This window comes from Neophocaena asiaeorientalis, unplaced genomic scaffold, assembly GCF_003031525.2.
Source record: "Neophocaena asiaeorientalis asiaeorientalis breed wild unplaced genomic scaffold, Neophocaena_asiaeorientalis_V1.1 scaffold420, whole genome shotgun sequence".
Lineage (NCBI taxonomy): Eukaryota > Metazoa > Chordata > Mammalia > Artiodactyla > Phocoenidae > Neophocaena > Neophocaena asiaeorientalis.
Window position 1 is genome coordinate 233280 of NW_020172770.1, and position 14845 is coordinate 248124.

Below are 14845 nucleotides of genomic sequence, written 5' to 3' on the forward strand. Positions count from 1 at the left end.
TATTTCACGACTCAGGTAACATTTTAAGTGACACTACCTCAGAGAGAACACACTATGTTTAATATATAATCTGTTGTAGCTAATCAATATCAGGTGTATTCTTTAGAGCAGCTTTGACAGGAAGAGGAGGAAGAGAGAAAGACCACTCTGTGTAGTGAAGAGGAGGAACAGGGAAGCGTCACCTAGATGTTTGTGTAGCAAACATGGGGCAGCATTCTCGCTGCTGCTCTCCTCAAACCACAAGATACTCTACTCAGCACCCTAATAGCAGATTTAACACTATGATGCATTAGCAAATGATGATATTTTAATGAGATTTCACGAAGAAACAATAGTAAGAGTCCACCACGTACCCAAGAGTAAAACTTAATAGGCTCTGTCAGGATCATGGATCCTTGTCCCAAGTTCACCAGCCACCTCATGTCTCCTTTCTTTCTCTCACTTCCAGTCTAAAATCATTTCTCTGGTCCTGAGTCATTCTGCTTTGCCCTCCCTTTACATTGTCCACTCAGTAAGTCATATGCTATTAGCATCCTTGCCCCACTCAGGAATCATCAATTATCACTTCTCCAGGGAACATCATCATTTAAAACTTTTTGGATCTCTGATATCCTACTCTGTTTTATCAAAATTTCTGTTTAACAGAAATGAACTCTTTCTATGTGGAAGGTGGAGGTTGGATAAGGTGAGAAAGACTATTGCTAAAAAAATAGTTTTATGTGTATGTATTTATTTATCCTTACCGTTAAACCTTCATCACTTTCTTTCCCAGTCTGGTGACCAGGATTGGACAAAGAATATCCAAAGGGCTCCTTTATCCCATTCCTTTGGGCATAGGATACATAGTAGCCAACCTCCTGCTTCTTCAAATTGCATCCCCTCTCATGCCAAGTAAAGGAACTGACTAAATTCAAAGTCCCATAAAAAAATATTCCCTATATCATGTCCTTTGGATCACTGTGATTTTTACTTCCTTTTTCTCTTCACTCAGGGTTTCATTCCTAGTCTAACGATGACTGCTTCTAAAAGGGAGGAGCAGAAAGAAGGAAAGGGATCTGCACTTGTACATCACCAGAGTGGAATGGAATTCCACATTCGTGAAATCTTTGCCCATTAGTGTTTAAATACACAATATTTTGAGGCTCAGAGCTATTGAAGTTTGTTGTGATCATGGTAGTTCTCTTCATGGCATGGAATGTACAGAGATTTTGATTTTGTTTTGTTTTTACTTGTGAAAAAATGTGATGTTACACTGTTTCTTAAAAAAAGATAGATCCAAAAAGAGTTCAGAATTTTGGAAGCTGGTTTAATGTATCTTTAATTTTAATGTTCTATCACATTTCCAATAGTTATATTTCTTTTCTTTCTGTAGGGTCTTTGGAATGTGAAGGTGGGGACACACTGTAATAGGTATATGGCAGATTTTCACCCACAGTCCTTCTTTCTCGTGTAACCCTTAAGCCATCATCAAATGAAAGAAAATGCTATTTAACACCTAATTGACTACAGCCAATTTTGCCTCTAAGGTAATGGCATAATTTCACGGTCTACTACATTTGTTAGAGTTATAAAACTGTCTTTTTCTCTGAGATGTTTTAATGTTATATTAGGTTGTTGAGCATTATAATGCAGGAAGACATAGAACAAGACCCCAAGTCAAGGCTACATTTACCTATACAAAACATTCATGATTGCTGACTTGTTCTTCTGAGTGAATCTTTCGATTTCTAAAACTCAAGTAGTGCGTATCAATGATAGACGTGCCTCCATGTGCCACTTCACTTTGAAATTCTGACACTAACCCAAAAAGCTACTTGAATAAGTTATACCGATAGGTGAAGTACCATTTCAGCTGCATCTACTTCAGCACTGAGGAGATCCTTCAAAATTTGCTCATCACACTGTCCAGCTAATAATCCTAATGTAACACAAAATTTATCCTTTGCCTTCTTATATTCATTTTTCTTTTTATTGAAATTGGTAATTTTGGAATAATATATATTTTAAAATAATACAAAAGCTTTTAACATGTAAATGATTAATTTTCCAGTTCCCCTCAACCAAGTTTTACTACCAAAAATAAATACCCTTAATTTACTTAACAAATGATTCTTATAAAGCTGAAAACAAGCAAAGAATTCTCAAGTCAATGATCAGATCCAGTTGAATATAATGTCCCCCATCATCCTGCCCTGTAATTTTCTTTCCCAAAATTTATTTAGAATTTTAGGTAGGAAAGGACATGTCCCAGAATGCTCTGCAGTAAGCATGAACACTCTGAAAAAGTCCTGAGAGGGCCAGTAACATCCTTTTAGGGTATTTTAAGGTACATCTGAGGCAAGCTTTTAGGTTTTTAGTGCACATTAAACAAGACTTAACCTATGTGAGTAACTTTGCTTTGAGGGGCACCATACACTTACATTAATTGAAAATGATTAAAGGAATTACATGATAAAATAAAACTGACTAGGAAAGTAGCTAAAATTTCCATCATAATTCTTCTAATTTAGCAGCTTTTAAATCAACCCCAGCAACTGCCCTGTTTTTGTAGTTCACAATCCTATGTTGTAAGCTTTTGGTGTTTGCTTTTATAAGCTTTCAGAGTGATTTACTAAAGTTTAATTATTCCTCACTACAGGAGATCAGTGTTACCACCAATCTGTAGCAGGCTTAAGTGTTCCACACAGTGTTATATGAGTTGGGAGAGAGGATTATGCATTCTTTCATTTAAGGTGAACACAGCACAAGTGATTTAATTATTGTGACCATTACTTTATAGGGTTGCATCACCTGTAGTATCTTTTTGTTTGTCCCCAAATTATAAGGTTTCTTTGTGTCATTCAATTACCTGATTTACTTAGTTTGTAAATATGCATGTCATTCTTTTGGCACTGAAATATTAAGAAAACATCATTGTCATTTGGCTATACCATAGATTTTATATTGGAGAAGATAAAAGCTCACCGGAATCCAACTGAGAGAGGTTGCTTTTTTCCACTTTGAGGAGAAAGAGTGTCAGAGCACCTCTGTAAAACTCTCTACCCTATAGAGATCAAACAAGGATTTTTTTCTTCCCACAAAATATACTTTTGGTCCTGGAGTCTTCCACCAAAATTTGTCATTACTTAATAGTGCTTTTCACTTTATCAGCCACAATAAATTTTTCCTAAATATTATAATATTAAAGTTCTTAGATAATAAAAATTTTTAAAAAGTTATATCTATATCTATGTAGTATTCAGTTCTTGTCATAAAATAGTGTATGGTAATAAAATAAGAATTTATAGACTTTTACCTTAAGTAAAAACATGTAATCATTTCTTGAGACTTAATCAAAAGACATCTCTTATTTTACTTGCAAGGCTTTAGGGTAACTTTTCAAAACTTCTTTTCTTCCTTATCTGCTACTTGAGAATGATGTTAACTCAGCTATGTTAAGATTTTAGGTCACATTTTATTCCTTCAAGTTATTTTGATCACTTCTGTTATCTACATATCTTACTTTAGCCTAGTAGACCTATTTGAACTCCAAAGTGAGGAAGAAAAGCCTAGAGAATTGAAATTCTTTCAATAGAGGAAGAAATAAAGGGCAGATTTTAGTCCTAAGTATCTCTTTAACTTCATGCCAAAGTACAGGAGGTATATACTTGACAGAATTGTAGTGAAGAATCTATGGGGTTACACTTTAGAAATCATTTAGTGCCAAGTGCATAATAAATGAAGAGAAATTCTTATTATTCTTCTGCCTGGTATATAATAAATGTTTACAAACTATTGTTACATGGCTGTTGGTGGTAGTATTTTTCTTGTACACAACTTGTGGAAATTTAGTCTCCATTTCCCTAGGATAGCGTCCTTCCCAGAATTCTCCTTTTTTAATGCAAATAGATCACCAGATATATCACTCACTGGACAATAGAACCTTGGAATGGAGTCAATTTACATCCTCAAACTAAAACACATGTTAGGTCAGTCAACTTCTCAATACCTCCATTTCTTTTCTGTAAAATAGGAATTAAAAATAGTTGCCTTCTCACAGATACTGTGCCAGAAAATCACTTGTTGTTTTTACATTTATTCTTTTATGTGAATTCAATAAATATATTCTGAATAATTTGCCAGATTATGAACTGGGCAATAGAAATAACAAGAAGGAATAGACTTGTGCTTATCTTCAAATGGGCAATAGGTATGAAAGCTACCTGGGAGTTATAATGCTCTGTTAATGTGAGGTAAAGTAATATTGTAGTAAAAGGAGTATTTTAGTGATTATGACCTCAAATATCTTGAGGACGGTGGTTAATTTTAAATTTTAATTTAAAAATCGGTTAATGATTTATCATGCAGAATTACGTGAATTAATTTTCTATGAATACATGTTATTTTAAGTGGAAAGAGTATATGGAAGAGGGTTTTACTCTGAAGTGTTTTTGTATAATTTATATTTTAATAAAATAATAAAATTAATGTCATAAAGTAATTTAAATTTGGTATGGATATTTAAATAAACTATGGGTATGAATATTTTAAATTTCTAATAATACATTGACTAATTGGTATTTTTTTCATGATAAAGCATGATTATTTAAAGATACAAAGCTATTTCTAAAATTTAGTTAGGGCTCTAAACTTGCTTTCAATCTCCTTTAGAATGAATACAAACTAGATATTTAGAATTTCTAATGCCACATGAATCTTCTATTAAAGAAAAGTCTAGGATGCTACTCTTAGTTATACAGCCCTGCTGGTTGACTCATTTGACATACATTTTGCTAATCTACACAATATTTTTTTTAAATTTACAAAGTAAACTTAATAATCAAGAAATCTATTTAGTATATTTAGGGCATAGTTCTGAGCTACCTTAAATCATTTGGATTAAATTCAACCATGCGATTATACCGAAGCCTAAACAAAATAACTCAAAATAAAATCACGAATCTTAAAGCTTAATATTTTAACATTAGTGTTAAAATTATCTTTGCTACTAACATGCTAATAACCAAAAACTGAATTTCTATCACAAAGCCCTATTATTTCCAGAGATACCTGGAGTAGTGCATGATCTCCCTTGATATTGTCATATACACTGCTTCCTGTAAGCAATAACTTCTAGGATGACTTCACAAAACTCCTAATTATATACATTTGAACTTTACCTAAAGAGAAAAGAGCCTGTATGCAGACTTAATGGTTCTTTAGTGATAATATTTTGGAAAGGATGAGATAGACTATATGAATATAATTTAATAAAAAATAGTCAAATTTCAATTTTAAGTAATAATAATTTAGTAACTTGATTTACTTTTAAATTTGGGGGTGAATAATATTGATCTAGAGCAGTTCATTTTTTTTTTTTTAACATCTTTATTGGGGTATAATTGCTTTACAATGGTGTGTTAGTTTCTGCTTTATAACAAAGTGAATCAGTTATACATATACGTATGTTGTCACATGTCTTCCCTCTTGCATCTCCCTCCCTCCCACTCTCCCTATCCCACCCCTCCAGGTTGTCACAAAGCACAGAGCTAATATCCCTGTGCCATGCGGCTGCTTCCCACTAGCTATCTACCTTACTACGTTTGTTAGTGTGTATATGTCCATGACTCTCTCTCGCCCTGTCAAAGCTCACCCTTCCCCCTCCCCATATCCTCAAAGAGGGAGGGGTACTGCGTGCGGGGCGGGCCTGCTGCGGCTGAGGCCAGCGTGACGTTGCACCAGCCTGAGGCCTGGCGTGCGTTCTCCCAGGGAAGTTGTCCCTGGATCCCGGGAACCTGGCAGTGGCGGGCTGCACAGGCTCCGCGGAAGAGGGGTGTGGAGAGTGACCTGTGCTCGCACACAGGCCCCTTGGTGGCGGCAGCAGCAGCCTTAGCGTCTCCCGCCCGTCTCTGGGGTCCGCGCTTTTAGCCGCGGCTCGCGCCCGTCTCTGGAGCTCCTTTAAGCAGCGCTCTTAAACCCCTCTCCTCGCGCACCAGGAAACAAAGAGGGAAGAAAAAGTCTCTTGCCTCTTCGGCAGGTGCAGACTTTTCCCGGACTCCCTCCCGGCTAGCCGTGGTGCACTAACCCCTTCATGCTATGTGTAAGCCGCCAACCCCAGTCCTCTGCCTGCGCTCCGTCCGAAACCGAAACCCGAGCCTCAGCTCGCAGCCCCGCCCGCCCCGGCCGGTGAGCAGACAAGCCTCTCGGGCTGGTGAGTGCCGGTCGGCACCGATCCTCTGTGCGGGAATCTCCCCGCTTTGCCCTCCGCACCCGTCGCTGTGCACTCCTCCGTGGTGCCGAAGCTCCCCCCTCCGCCTCCCGCAGTCTCTGCCCGCGAAGGGGCTTCCTAGTGTGGGAAAACTTTTCCTCCTTCACAGCTCCCTCCCACTGGTGCAGGTGCCGTCCTTATTCTTTTGTCTCTGTTTTTTGTTTTTTTCTTTTGCCCTACCCAGATACGTGGGGAGTTTCTTGCCTTTTGGGAGGTCTGAGGTCTTCTGCCAGCCTTCAGTAGGTGTTCTGTAGGAGTTGTTCCACGTGTAGATGTATTTCTGGTGTATCCGTGGGGAGGAAGGCGATCTCCGCGTCTTATTCTTCCGCCATCTTCAAGGTCCCCCCCAGTTCATGATTTTAATGTTAGTATTTCTACTAAAATGAAACTTGGGTAGATCAATGATTTTTCTCAGATATATTCATAAAGCATTTTTAGGTATTTGAAAAGTTATCTTGTGCAAGTTCCCTTTGTTTTGCTTTTTTTCTAAGTCCCCTTTGTGAATCTCCTTCAACCTCAGAACCTTTCAGTGAAACACAAGCCAAGTTTGTGATGAGAGAAAACCAAACAATAAGGACCCGGTGTTTTTAAATCTTTTGAAAACTGCCAACTTATGTTTCTCCTTGAAGATTTCATTCCTACTGACATTTGTAAAAATGCCTGTTTTTTATTAAATCCAATTTGGTTAACATTTGTTGAGAATATACTATATTCTTAGTACCGTGAGGAGAAAAATGACATGTAAAATCAGGCTATAGTTAAGGGGAATAATCACTCCCTTAGATGATTGTAATTCCCACACAACTCGTAAACTTGTAGATAATTCTGAACCGTTTTGTCATTTTGCCTTGAACTATTTCATTCTTTAAGGAGCCCAATCTTTTCCTCAGACTTCAATTTTACAGTCATTACTGGAGCCGCTATTGTCTTCATATTCCATAGACATTCTTTGATTTGTAGGCCCTGATGATCTCATGTACTTTTCTTTGTTCATTTGCTTCTCCTACTTTGTTCAGCAGGTATTTTACTTTTTAAAACTGGGCTATGTTGGAGAAAGAAACACCATGAAATATGTTATTTCAGAAATATATAGAAGAAAGCCTATTATCACATCATTTTTGGTGGGTTAGACATCTGGATATTTTCATACCTATAAAAATTCCTTATAAAGGTATAATGTATCTTTATTCAAATCGCGAAGGAAGAGAATCACTGGAATACTTACGCTAAACAATTGTTTTAAAGCATAACGATAACAAAAAAAAAGTCTTCAAAGTTAATCATTACAGTACAGTCTAGCAATCATGCATTTGGATTCTCTTTTTCCATAATTTGAAATTGACCTAAATGGATATGGATATTTCTAAAATTAAAAACATGTGATGCAGAATGGCTGTTCTACAGCATTTCTATTAACTCTTTGTAGGTTCATGAAAATTAAACTGTATCAGCATTTATTAATGTGCAGAATTGTTTCTCTTGTCTGTATTACACTCTCTCCAGTACTTTATTCTCCCTAGAAAATGAATTCCTGGAGGAACTAAACTACAGTTTATTATTTATTTATTTATATATTTAATTGGAGTATAATTGCTTTACAATGTTGTGTTAGTTTCTGCTGTATAATGAAGTGAATCAGCTATATGTATACATATATCCACTCCCTCTTGGACCTCCCTTCCCACCCACCCCCATCCCACCCATCTAGGTCATCACAGTTTAAAAATGTGAAATCAGAAAAGGGAATTTGAGGTTTTGTTGGAGGGTGTAGTAAAGGCAGAGAGGATCAGTTTAGCTCTAGAAATACTAACCTTGACAAAATGGAGGTCTAACCGAAAGACAATATAAAGTGAACAGAAATATTAATAGCACAACTAACTCCTGGAAACTTTTAAAAATAGAAGTAGCCATTTAACCAAGAATTTGTTTTTTTGTTGTTGTTGTTGAGAGGTTCATACTTAGATAGCTTTGGATTCCACAGGGTAAGTCTAGACATTTGTGATTAATTTTATTTATCAATCTGTTGAGTAAGAAGTGTCCATATTGCCTCATATTAAACTGAAGCAGAGCCATTCTATGCAATCTGATGGGTAGCACCTTTTGTTTAGCCTTTTCCAGAATATTGATCCTTTTTCTTTTCTACATTAAATGTGCTTCCTCCTCTTTTACTGAACAATTAATTTATTCCTACATCTGTATCTTTCCCAAATACTCAACCTCCTCTTTAATTTCTCTTACGATTTTGCTTTACTCAGATTATGCCTTCAATATAGGAAATACCCTTATGCTATTCTTTATTTGAGTGAATTTGCTTATGTTCTTCTGTTTCCTTTGCAAAAAGGAAAAGGAAAAAATGAGAAACACATCCTGATATATCCTAGGTTCTTAGGCAAATGTAAGATCTGTTTTAAGTCCTTCAGAGATTATTTCCTGAAAATCCCACTGAGTTAAAAATTTTAAGAGCAATATAAGTTTGTGATGCAGCAATGACCAAAATTAGGGCAATATAAAATTTACAATGTCTTTCACATATATTTCTTCATTTGTAATTCACAACAAATTGAAGTAGGCTGAGTAGAAGGAATCTAGGTTCAGAGAACCTTAGTGAATTACTTATGATCATACCATATTAAAAAAAGCTCAAGGCACAAACTTGCAACTAGTCGATAAATGAGTTCTGGAGATCTAACGCACAGCAGAGTGACCACAGACAACAATGCTGTATTATAAACTTCAAAGTTGCTAAGAGAATAGATCTTAATCGTTCCCATCACACACAAAAGAATAATAATTATGTGACATAATAGAGGTGTTAGCTAATGCTACAATGGTATTGCAATATGAAAATGTATCAAATCAAAATGTTGCACACCCTAAACTTAGTGTTACATGTCAATTATTTTTCACTTTGGGATAGAAATAAATAATAAATAATGAAATACATTGGGATAGAAATAAAACTTTCCTGAAACTATTTCAAATGTTTCTTTGTTGGGGGCTGGTGAGGATACAGCACCTTCAAATTATTTTAAATAGTATTCATATATTCATAGCTTCTAAAGCTGAAATGTAAATCCTTGCTTTGCTCCCAAAATTTAGGATTCAGGAACTGTGAAAATATAAGAATACTCACTGCTGTTGGCACTAGGACCTGATTCCTGTGACAGTTGTTTGACAATCCCACTTATTCACTAAAACAATATTTCAATCAATGACAAGGGAAGTATTTTTCTTTGCCATTAAATTTTTATTTTTGCAGAACTACACTTCTGGAGAGTTTAATTAGTAATTTTGTAGTCTTTACACAGTTTTCAATGATTTAACAACTAGTATTCCCATGCTCATCCAAAATGTATCTTAAGTTTTTTTATAGAATGTTCAATGGAAGAGATACAAGGAATAAGTAATGTAGTCCCTTGCCAAGGGCATCAAAACATTTCATTCCTTGCTAAAGTGATGCAGAATACATTTGCATGAATAAATGCCAAAATACTCTACCTTGAAATGACTTTGATTTGGTCCACGCTCTCATTTTTTTCCCCATGAAATTTAGATTAGCAAATAAAATCCCCATCTCCTGAATTACTGCCATCTCTGGTACTTGGTTTCTTTATTAACTATATGAACTTTTACCCAGAGTCATTTTCATTATTTTGGTTCAGATCTCAATTTGAAAATTTACATGACAAAAGCACCGTTGGTGGTAACTAAAATATACTTAATTTTTTAAATGCTTCAATATATTTTGGTGTAAAATAATAGTGTTGTAATTCAAAAACGAGGCTCAGAGATCATGTCCTTCCTCAATAGGTAAAAGAATAAAACTATGTTTTATCTTAAGTAATGCCTATTAACTGCCTCTTTATCAGATGATTTAAAAATGTACAAAGATACAAATTTGATATTTGTAGGATATAGAAGAAATCACTGTCTTTTCTAGTAATAAAATGATTAATATGTATGTGGAAATCATCTAAATGCAGATCAATACTTGAAATTTGACCACAGATATTATACTAGTTCATTAATGTATAATCATGAAATGATTCTCATATCTTTAAATATTATTTTCAGTTATAATAAAGAACAAAATTTTAAGCAAGAATTCTAAGATAAACTTAGTGATTATAGAATTTACCCACATTTATGAATATAAATCAGAAGACAACATAATGTTTGCTCTTAGAAGGCTATTATATTTCCAGATACCAATGATGAAATCTCACTTAAAAGAGAACTTTTGCCAAAACTCTGAGGTTACTATTCTGATATTAAGAAAAAAATTAAGTATCAGAGAAATTGATACAATTCAAATAAAAGGCACCTACTAACAGTTGTAAGTTAAAATAAAATTGAGGTTATTTATCTTAGAAGAGACATTTATGTTTAAATTTTATGTATGCAAAAGAATTTCAAAGCAGAGTTACTTCTCTAGTTTGGTCAAGACCCCAGTAACATTATTGCTACTAGTTAGTAAATTAGCTTATGTAATCTCATGACAGCGAGGGGATGAAAGCTTAGCTTATGAAATCTCATGACAGCAAGGAGATCTAGACATACAGGATCCATGCTTGTCTCTGGTAGACTCTGCCTGCTTACCTCTGCGTATCAGTCTCTGTTCTTGTTGAACTCAGTGGAGATGTAAGAGTCTCATTGTGACCTTTGGACTGTGAGGCTGCTTTTGCTGCTCTGGACCCGGCTAATGGACCCAGTCATTGTCTTCAGTCTTGAACTCCCTGCCCTTGGCAATCTTAAGGAATTCATGGACCCCTATAGAACACATGTGGGAGGGATACCTCAGTCAGGGTCATCTATCTAGATCAGCACTTGTCACTAAAGTAATAATGTAAGCCACAAATATGATCTGCATATGTTATTTAAAAATTTCTAGTAGCTACACTAAGAAAAACTAAAAAGAAACAGGTAAAGTTAATTTAAATAATATATTTTCTTTTTTCCAATAGATCTAAAATACTATCAGACCAACAGTAATCAATATAAAAGACTAACAAGGAGATATTTTACTTTATATTTTCTTACTAAGTATTCAAAACACAGTATGTATTTTACAATTGTAGCCTGGATTAGTCTAGCCTAATTTTTTTTTTTTTTTTCGGTATGCGGGCCCCTCACTGTTGTGGCCTCTCCCGTTGCAGAGCACAGGCTCTGGACGCGCAGGCTCCGGATGTGCAGGCTCAGCGGCCATGGCTCATGGGCCCAGCCACTCTGCGGCATGTGGGGTCTTCCCGGACTAGGGCACGAACCCGTGCCCCCTGCATCGGCAGGCAGACTCTCAACCACTGCGCCACCAGGGAAGACCTAGCCTAATTTTAATTGTTTAAAAGCCACATGTGGGACTTCCTTGATGGCACAGTGGTTAAGAATCCATCTGCCAATGCAGGGGACACGGGTTCGATCCCTGGTCCGGGAAGATCCCACATGCTGTGGAGCAACTAAGCCTGTGTGCCACAACTAGTGAGCCTGCAGTCTAGAGCCCGCGAGCCACAACTACTGAGCCCATGTGCCACAACTACTGAAGCCTGCATGCCTAGAGCCTGTGCTCCACAACAAGAGAAGCCACCACAGTGAGAAGCCGGTGCCCCACAACAAAGAGTGGCCCCTGCTCACCACAACTAGAGAAAGCCCGTGTGCAACAATGAAGACCCAATGCAGCCATAAATAAATAAATAAATAAAATTATTAAAAAACAAAAAGCCACATGTGGTTAGTGACTCCCATATTAGACAGTGCATATGTAAACATCTTTCCCAGCTAGGCAGCTATATCACTCCTGTAATCATGATGGATTGATGGACACTGGGATAGACTGTGTGCCTTGTTCACTGGGACAATGGGCTACTACCCCGTGTTTTGAATTCATTTATAGCTATTTAATGCTTTGATAGGAGTCACACCCCAGCAATTCCATCAACATATTTGGGACACTGAGCCTGACTTCATCACTCCATCTCTTCCTTTACCTGGATCTCTGTCTCCACCAACACCGAAGTATCCTCATTTCCTTCCTAGCTGCGTGGGGACTCCTTTATATCCCATTCTGAGTTCTGTCCACCAGTGTGGTCTGGCATCACAAGCCCTGGATTTTTACTTGCTTATATGACTGTAAGGAATTTAGAAAACACATTTCTCTCTCAAAAACATCTGGCTATTAAGACTATAGGGATTCAAAAACCCTATTATGATAATCATTTCTCTTTGCATTCTGATTTAACAATCTTAATCTTCTCTGAGGCAAATAGATGCATCTGGACAGTGGTGTGCTGATAGTTAACAAACGTGCCTTTTTCTTTTTTGCAGGGGGTAGCGTGTTGATTTGTAGTGAGTGCCTGCCTATTTCTGTTGTCTAAAAACCATGCTCTCCCACTGAGCTGACATGAGGTCATTATTAAAGCCAGAGACGAAAGGAGATGAGAAATATCATAAATATTTGTACCCTACAGATACAGTTGTAGTAAGTAACCTTAAGAACATAAATATTAATGAAAAGTAGTAAAATTAAGAGGGAGGAGTTTTGAGTTCTTATTACCCTTGTTTTTTTTTTTTTTTTTCCGGTATGCGGGCCTCTCACTGTTGTGGCCTCTCCCGTTGCGGAGCACAGGCTCCGGACGCGCAGGCTCAGTGGCCATGGCTCACGGGCCCAGCTGCTCAGCGGCATGTGGGATCTTCCCGGACCGGGGCACGAACCGGCGTCCCCTTTATCAGCAGGCAGACTCTCAACCACTGCGCCACCAGGGAAGCCCCTACTCTTGTTTTTAATATAATTTATTCAGATATAGATTTATAGAATTTAATTTCTAACAATCAACAGTTTGCACGATTCCTGAAAATTGGTTTAACCATCAGCTCCTGCAAGCCAGTACAAGTCAGATCCAGCATACTACTTACTCTAAATCACTAGAGGGAAAAGATATATAAAGAAATGTCAATACTGTAATGAACATGGGAACACAAATATCTCTTAAAAGTACTGATTACTATTCTTTCGAATATATACCCAGAAATGAGATTGCTGGATCATTTGGTAGCACTGTTTTTAATTTTTAAAGGAACTCCATACTATTTTTCATAGAGGTTGCATCATTTTACATTCCCACCAACAGTGTACAAAGTTTCCAGTTTCTCCATATCTTCACCAACACTTATCGTCTGTTTTGTTGATAATAGCCATCCTAACAGATGTGAGGCAATATCTTATTGTAGTAATAATTTGCATTTTCCTGTTGAGTAATGAGGTTGAGTAATGAGGTTGAGCATTTTTTTATACCACCTGTTCACCATTTATATGTCTTCTTTGGAGAAATATCAGTTCAAGTCTTTTGCCCATTTAAAAATTTTTAAAAAATTAAAAAATTTGGGGTATTTTTGCTACTGAGTCGTAAGAGTTCCTTTTATCAGATATATGCTTTGTATATGTTTTCTCCCATTCTGTAGGTTGCCTTTTCCTTCTCTTGATTGTTTCCTTTAGTGTGCAGAAGCCCTTTAATTTGATGTAGTCTCACTTGTTTATTTTTGTATTTATGCCTATGCTTTTAGTGTCATATCTAAGAAATCATTGCCAAGACTAATGTCAAGAAGTTTTCACCTATGTTGTCTTCTAGGAGTTTTATAGTTTCAGGTCCCATGTTTAAGCCTTTAATCCATTGCGAGTTGATTTTTTCCCCATTGTGTATTCTTGGCACTGTTGTCAAAAATCAGTTGACCATATATGCAGGGGCTTATTTCTGGATTTTCTATTCTATTTCATTTGTCTATATGTCTGTCATATGCTGGTACCGTACTGTTTTAATTACTGTAGCTCTAATATATTTTGAAAGCAGTAAGTGTGTGATGCCTCCAGCTTTGTTCTTATTTCTCGTGATCACTTTGTCTATTCTGGGTCTTTTGTGATTCCATATGAATTTTAGAATTGTTTTTCATATTTATGTAAAAAATGACATTAGAATTTTGATCATTTTGGGTATTATGGATATTTTAACAATATTAAATCTTCTAATCCATGAACATGGGATGTCTTTACATTTATCTGTGTCTCTTTTTATTTCTTTCATCAACATTTTGTAGTTTTCAGTGTATGAGTACCATGAATAGAAGTGGTGAAAGTGGGCACCCTTGTCTTGTTCCTGACCTTAGTGGAAAAGTTTTCAATTTTTCCTAATTGAGTATAATGTAACCTGTGGGCTTGTCATAAATGGACTATATTATGTTGGGGTACATTTCTTCTATACCTAGTTTGTTGAGTGTTTTTATTATAAAAAAGTATTGAATTTTGTCAAATGATTTTTCTGCATGTATTGAGATGATCATGTGATTTTTATCCTTTATTATGTTAATGTAATGTATCACATTTATTGATTTGTGTATGTTGAACCATCCTTCCATCCCAGGGATAAATCTCACTTGGTCATCACTTGGTCATGCTTTAGACCATGGCCAAAATTTAGCACTGAGTTAGATAAGACAGGTTGTTAAAATACTCCTTGTAGTTAAAATTTAGTCTGGGTCTAGTGTAGATGAAGTCTACAGAAAGTGTGAAAGAAACTCATGTCTTCTGGAAGCAACAATATGGCAAAAACATCT